Genomic DNA, 8,549 nt, shown 5'->3' with positions numbered 1-8,549 from the left:
CACCTTATATGCCAAATCATTAAGAAGTTGATGAAAAAAAGTGAAGAACATATCAAATGCTGGAAAGATCTCTCAATCTTATAGATTGGTAGAATTAATACAGTAGAAATGGCAATCCTACCAAAAGCTATCTGTGGTGAAATTCTCATAACAATTCCAATGAAACTCTTCACACATTTTTAGAGAACAATTTTCAGCTTAATATGGAAACACAACCATACTCCCCACACAAACTATAACCCAAGCAAAGTCAGGATAGCTAAGATAACCCTGAATAATAAAATAGATGCAAGATGGATCACCAGAGACTATGAAAGCCAGAAGATTCTGGGCAGATGTCATACAGACACTAAGAGAACATAAATGTCAGCCCAGACTACAATACCCAGCAAAACTTTCAATTACCATAGACTGAGAAAACAAGACATTCCATGACAAAAGCAAATTTACACAATACTTTTTCACAAATCCAGCTCTACAAAGGATAATGGGTAGAAAATATCAACACAAGGTAGGAAACCAGACTGTAGAAAAATCAATAAAGTAATCTTTCTAATAGTAGATAGCCACACAAGCAGAATTTCACCCTTAACTAAGTAGATAACAGTAAGCAACAAACACATTTTCTTAATATCTCTTAATATCAATGGTTTCAATTCTCCTATAAAAAGATATAGACTAACAGACTGGATACATAAAGAAGACCCAACGTTTTGCTGCATACAAGAAACCCACGTCAGTGACAAAGGCAGTCACTGTTTAAGAGTCGAAGGTTGGAAAACAATTTTCCCAAGTAAATGCTCCCAAGAAACAAGCTGGAGTGGACATTCTTATATCTGATAAAATTGACTTTCAACCAAAAGTTGTCAAAAGAGATAAGGAGGGACACTTCACACTGGTCAAAGGAAAAATCCACCAAAAAGAACTTTTAATTGTGAACATCTGTGCTCCAAATGCAAGGGCACCCACATTCATAAAAGAAATTTTAATAAAGCTCGAAGCACACATTGCACCCAACACAATAATAGTGGGAAACTTCAACACCCCACTCTCAACAATGGACAAATCATGAAATCAGAAACTAAACAGAGATACAGTGAAACTAACTGAACTTATGGACCAAATGGATCTAACAGATATTTATAAAACATTGCACCCTAAAGCAAAAGAATATACCTTCTTCTCAGCACCTCATAGTACCTTCTCCAAAATTGAGCATATAATTGATCACAAAACAGGCCCCAACAGATACAGAAATATTGAAATTATTCCATGTACCTAATCAGATCATGACGGCCTAAGGCTGGTCTTAAGCTCAAACAAAAGCAATGGAAAAGACACATATACATGGACTTTGAACAATGCTCTTCTCAAGGATAGCTTGGTCAAAGAAGAAATAAAGAAAGAAATTAAAGACTTTTAGAATTTAAAAAAATGAAGACACATCATACCAAAACTTTGAGACACAATGAAAGCAGTGCTAAGAGGATAACTCATAGCTCTGAGTGACTCCAAAAAGAGAATGGAGAGAGCTTAAACTACTAGCTTGGCAGCACACTTGAAAGCTCTATAACAAAAGGAAGCAAATACCCCCACGAGGAGTATAAGCAGGAAATAATCAAAGTTAGGGCCGAAATCAACCAAGTTGAAACAAAAAGAACTATACAAAGAATCAACAAAACAAGGAGCTGGTTCTTTGAAATAAAACAACAAGATAGATAAACCCTTAGCCAGACTAACAAGAGGTCACAGAGACAGTATCCAAATTAATAAAATCAGAAATTAAAAGGTAGACATAACAACAGAACCTGTGTAAATTTAAAAAAAATCATAAGATCCTAATACAAGAGTTTATATTCAGCCAAGTTTGAAAACCTGAATGAAATGGTCAACTTTCTAGATACATACCTGGTGCCAACATTAAAATAGGATCAGATTAACCATCTAAATAGTCCCATAAGTCCTGAGAAAATAGAAGCAGTTGTTAATAGTCTCCCATCTAAAAAAAAAAAAAATAGGATGTGCTCTGGGGAATCCAGCGGGCCCCAGCAGGAGCCTTCAGGTGCCTGCTTTGGGATCTGAACAGCTTGGGCCACAGCACTCGGTCTCCAGGAAGTGCTGGAGACCTGGTGTGCACCCAGAGGCAGTCTGGGAACTCACAGCACAGCTTGCTCCTGTGGCATGGAGTTTAGGTTCCAGTCCTGAGGCCTCTGGTGGGAACCCTCAGACCTCTCTGCTTCCGGACCCAGATCAGCCTGGGCAGCAACACCACATCTCCAGGTCCTACAAGAGGCAAGAGGGGCTTCTGGGTGGCCAGCTGGGAGAAGTAGGTGTGCTCTGGTGAATCCAGCAGGCCCCAGGGGGAGCCTTCAGGTGTCTGCTTCGGGATCTGAACAGCCTGGGCAACAGCACCCTGTCTCCAGGCAGTGCAGGAGGTAAGCAGTGTACCAGAGGCCACCTGGGAAGGGGCAGCTTGCACTGGTGAGTCCAGCATTGACAAGACCAACTAACACCAGTGAGAACTAGATGGCGAAAGGCAAACGCAGGAACGTCACTAACAGAAATCAAGGCAATATGGCAACATCTGAACCCAATTCTCCTTTACCAGCATGTTCTGGATACCCCATCAAACCAGTAAAACAAGATTTGGATTTAAAATCACTGGTCATGATGCTGGTAAAGGAACACATGAAGGACATACTTAAAGAAATTCAGGAGAAAATGGATCAAAAGTTAGAAGCCCTTGCAAGGGAAACACAAAATTCATTGAAAGAAATCCAGGAGAATACAAAAGCCAATAATGAGGAAATGCAAAAAACACTTAAAGAAATACAGGAGAACTTTGGTCAATAGGCTGAGGTCATGAAAGAGGAAACACAAAAATCTCTTAAAGAATTACAGGAAAGCACAAACAAGCAAGTGAAGGAGCTAAGCAAAACCACCCAGGATCTAAAATCAGAAGTAGAAACAACTAAGAAAACTCAAAAGGAGACAACTTTGGAGATAGAAAGCCTTGGGAAGAAATCAGTGGACATAGATGCAAATATCAACAACAGAATTCAAGAGATAGAAGAAAGAATCTCAGATGCTGAAGACACCATAGAAACCATGGACTCAACAGTTAAAGAAAATGCAAAATGCAAAAATCTTGTAACCCAAAATATCCAGGAGATCCAGGACACAATGAGAAGACCAAACCTAAGGATTATAGGCATAGATGAGAGTGAAGATTTACAACTTAAAGGGCCAGCAAATATCTACAATAAAATTATGGAAGAAAACTTCCCTAACCTAAAAGAGAGATGCCCATGAATATACAAGAAGCCTACAGAACTCCAAACAGACTGGACCAGAACATAAATACTTCCCGTCACATAATAATCAAAACACCAAATGTATAAGCAAAGAAAGAAAGAGAAAAAGGCCAAGTAACATATAAAGGAAGACCTATCAGAATCACAGCAGACTTTTCACCTGAGACTATGAAGGCTAGAAGATCCTGGGCAGATCTCATGCAGACTCTAAGAGAACACAAATGCCAGCCAAAACTACTATATCCAGCAAAACTCTCAATCACCATAGATGGAGAAACTAAGATATTCCATGACAAAACCAAGTTTACCCAATATCTATCCACAAACCCAGCCCTACAAAGGATAATAGGAGGAAAACACCAATACAAGGAGGGAAAATTCACCCTGGAAAAAGCAAGATAGTAACCTTTCATCAAACCCCAAAGAAGTTAACCAATCAAATTTAAAAAATAATGTCAAAAATGACAGGTAGTAGCAATCACTATTCCTTAATATCTCTTAACATCAATGGACTCAATGCCCCAATAAAAAGACATAGACTAACTGACTGGATACGTAAACAGGACCCTACATTTTGCTGCTTACAGGAAACACACCTAAGGGTCAAAGACAAACACTACCTTAGAGTAAAAGGCTGGAAGACAATTTTACAAGCAAATGGTCTCAGGAAACAAGCTGGAGTAGCTATTTTAATATCAGATAAAATTGACTTTCAACCCGAAGTCATCAAAAGAGACTCTGAGGGACACTTCTTGCTGGTCAAAGGAAAAATTTGACAACAAGAAGAACTCTCAATCCTGAACATCTATGCTCCAAATGCAAGGGCAACCTCTTTAGTAAAAGAAACTTTATTAAAGCTCAAAGCACACATTGCACCTAACACAATAATTGTGGGTGACTTCAACACTGCACTTTCCTCAATGGACCGATCAGGAAAACAGAAACTATACAGGGACACAATGAAACTCTTTGAAGCTTTGGACTAATTAGATTTAACAGATATATATAGAACATTCTATCCTAAAGCAAAAGAATATACCTTTTTCTCAGCATCTCATGGTACCTTCTCCCAAATCGACCACATAATTGTTCACAAGACAGACCTCAACAAATATAAGAAGATCGAAATAATCCCGTGCCTCCTATCAGATCACTATGGATAGCAACAAAATCAACAGAAAACCAACATACATGTGGAAACTGAACAATATTCTACTCAATGATACTTGGTCAAGGAAGAAATAAAGAAAGAAATTAAAGACTTTTTAGAACACAATGAAAATGAAGACACAACATACCCAAATCTATGGGACACAATGAAACCAGTGCTAAGAGGAAAACTCATAGCCCTGAGTGCCTCCAAAACAAAATGGAGAAAGCATACATTTCCAGCTTAATGACACACCTGAAAGCCCTGGAACAAAAAGAAGCTTTTTCACCCAGGAGGAGTAGAAGACAAGAAATCATCAAACTAAAGGCCGAAATCAACCAAGTAGAAACAAAGAGAACCATACAAAGAATCAACAAAACCAGGAGCTGGTTCTTTGAGAAAATCAACAAGATAGATAAACCCTTATCCAGACTGACCAAAGGGAACAGAGAAAGTATCCAAATTAACAAACTTAGAAATGAAAAGGGAGATATAACAACGGAAACAGAGGAAATCCAAAAAATCATCAGATCCTACTACAAGAGCCTGTACTCAACACAACTGGAGAATCTGGAGGAAATGGACAATTTCCTTGACAGATACCAAATACCAAAATTCAATCAGAACCAAATAGATCATCTAAACAGTCCCATGATGCCTAAAGAAATAGAAGGAGTCATAAAAATCTTCCAACCAAAAAAAGCACAGGACCAGATGGTTTCAGTGCAGAATTCTATCAGACCTTCAAAGAAGAGTTAACACCAATACTCTTCAAACTATTCCACAAAATAGATACAGAAGGAACGCTACCCAATTCCTTCTACGAAGCCACAATTACGCTGATACCAAAACCAAACAAAGATCCAACAAAGAAAGAGAACTTCAGGCCAATTTCTCTTATGAACATCGATGCAAAAATACTCAACAAAATTCTTGCCAACCGAATCCAAGAACACATCAAAACGATCTTCCACCATGATCAAGTAGGCTTTATCCCGTGAATGCAGGGTTGGTTCAATATACGGAAATCCATCAATACAATCCACTACATAAACAAACTCAAAGAAAAAAAAACACATGGTCATTTCATTGGATGCTGAAAAAGCATTTGACAAAATTCAGCATCCTTTCATGCTTAAAGTCTTAGAAAGAACAGGAATTCAAGGCCCATACCTAAACATAATAAAAGCAATATACAGCAAACCGGTAGCCAGCATCAAACTTAATGGAGAGAAACTTGAAGCAATCTCACTAAAATCAGGGACTAGACAGGGCTGACCCCTTTCTCCTTATCTTTTCAATATTGTACTTGAGGTACTAGCTCAGGCAATTTGACAACATAAGGATGTCAAAGGTATATAAATTGGAAAGGAAGAAGTCAAACTATCATTAGTTGCAGATGACATGATGGTCTACCTAAGTGACCCAAAAAACTCCACTAGAGAACTCCTACAGCTGATAAACAACTTCAGCAAAGTGGCAGGTTATAAAATCAACTCAAGCAAATCAGTGGCCTTCCTATACTCAAAGGATAAGCAGGCTGAGAAAGAAATTAGGGAAATGACCCCCTTCACAATAGCCACAAACAGTATAAAGTATCTTGGGGTTTCTCTTACCAAACATGTGAAAGATCTGTATGACAAGAACTTCAAGACTCTGAAGAAGGAAATGGAAGAAGACCTCAAAAAATGGGAAAACCCCCCATGCTCATGGATCGGTAGAATCAATATAGTTAAAATGGCCATTTTGCCAAAAGCAATATACAGATTCAATGCAATACCCATCAAAATCCCAACTCAATTCTTCACAGAGTTAGAAAGAGCACTTCTCAAATTCATCTGGAATATCAAAAAAAAAAAAAAAAACCCAGGATAGCTAAAACTATTCTCAGCAACAAAAGAAAATCTGGGGGAATCAGTATCCCTGACCTCAAGCAATACTACAGAGCAATAGTGTTAAAAACTGCATGGTATTGGTACAGTGACAGGCTGGAGGATCAATGGAACAGGATTCAAAATCCAGAAATGAACCCACACACCTATGGCCACTTGATCCTTGACAAAGGGGCTGAAAACACCCAATGGAAAAAAGATAGCCTTTTCAACAAATGGTGCTGGTTCAACTGGAGGTCAGCATGCAGAAGAATGCGAATTGCTCCATCCTTGTCTCTTTGTACTAAGCTCAAATCCAAATGGATCAAGGACCTCCACATAAAGCCAGACACTCTGAAGCTAATAGAAAAGAAACCGGGGAAGACCCTTGAGGACATCGGTACAGGGAGAAAGTTTCTGAACAGAACACCAATAGCGTATGCTCTAAGAGCAAGAATTGACAAATAGGACATCATAAAATTACAAAGTTTCAGTAAGGCAAAGGACACCATCAAGAGGACAAATCGGTAACCAACAAATTGGGAAAAGATCTTCACCAATCCTACATCAGATAGAGGGCTAATATCCAATATATATAAAGAACTCAAGAAGTTAGACTCCAGAAAACCAAACAACCCAATAAAAATGGGGTACAGAGTTAAACAAAGAATTCTCACCTGAAGAACTTCGGATGGTGAGAAGCATCTTAAAAAATGCTCAACTTCATTAGTCATTAGGGAAATGCAAATCAAAACAACCCTAAGATTTCACCTTACACCAGTCAGAATGGCTAAGATTAAAAATTCAGGAGACAGCAGGTGTTGGAGAAGGTGTGGAGAAAGAGGAACCCTCCTCCACTGCTGGTGGGGTTGCAAATTGGTACAACCACTCTGGAAATCAGTCTGGCGATTCCTCCGAAAACTGGGCACCTCACTTCCAGAAGATCCTGCTATACTACTCCTGGGCATATACCCAGAGGATTCCCCAGCATGTAATAAGGATGCATGCTCTACTATGTTCATAGCAGCCCTATTTATAATTGCCAGATGCTGGAAAGAACCCAGGTATCCCTCAACAGTAGAGTGGATGCAAAAAATGTGGTATATCTACGCAATGGAGTACTATTCAGCCATTAGAAACAATGAATTCATGAAATTCTTAGGCAAATGGATGGAGCTAGAGAACATCATACTATGTGAGGTAACCCTGACTCAAAAGGTGAATCATGGTATGCACTCACTAATAAGTGGATATTAACCTAGAAAACTGGAATACCCAAAACATAATCCACACATCAAATGAGCTACAAGAAGAAAGGAAGTGTGGCTCCTTGTTCTGGAAAGACCCAGTGAAGCATTATTCGGCAAAACAAGAACGGGAAAGTGGGAAGAGGTGGGTGGGAGGTCAGGGGGAGAGAGTTGGGCTTATGGGACTTTCGGGGAGTGGGGGGGGCTAGAAAAGGGGAAATCATTTGAAATGTAAATAAAAAATATATCGAAAAAAAAAAAAAAAAAAAAAACAACAACCCAGGGCCAGATGAGTTTAGCAGGGAATTCTTTCAGATCTTCAAAGAAGAGTTAATACTGATATTCTTCAAACATTTTCATGAAATAGAAACTCAAGGACCAATACCCAACACATTCTTTGAAGATCCAATAAAGCTTATACCTAAACCAAACAAAGACCAACCAAGGACGGAGAATTTCAGACCAATCCCCCTCATGAACATTGATGAAAAAATACTGAATAAAATTCAGGCCAGCTGAATCCAAGAATGCCTCGAAGCTATAATTCACCACAATCAAGTATGCTTCATCCCAGTGATGCAGGGATGGTTCAATATATGGAAATCTGTCAATGTAATCCACTACATGAACAAACTCAAGGAACAAAAAAAACATGGTCATTTCATTAGATACTGAAAAGGCTTTTGACAAATCCAGCATCCCTTCACAATAAAAGTCTTGGTGAGATTGGGAATACAAGGCCCATACCTAAACTTAGTGAAAGCAATATACTGCAAACCAGTAGCCAATATCAAGTTAAATGGAGAGAAATTTGAAGCATTCTCCTTAACACTCTGCTTTCCTCCTCTGTACTTTTCTTTTTTTGAACTCTCATGCTCATACACACCTCTGGGAATCCCCTTTCACTCTCACATATACTCTTCACACATATCTCACACACACATCACATGCACTCTCCTTTACTTCA

The sequence above is a fragment of the Apodemus sylvaticus genome, chromosome 1, assembly GCF_947179515.1.
Source record: "Apodemus sylvaticus chromosome 1, mApoSyl1.1, whole genome shotgun sequence".
Taxonomy (NCBI): Eukaryota; Metazoa; Chordata; class Mammalia; order Rodentia; family Muridae; genus Apodemus; species Apodemus sylvaticus.
This window is presented reverse-complemented; position numbering follows the sequence as displayed.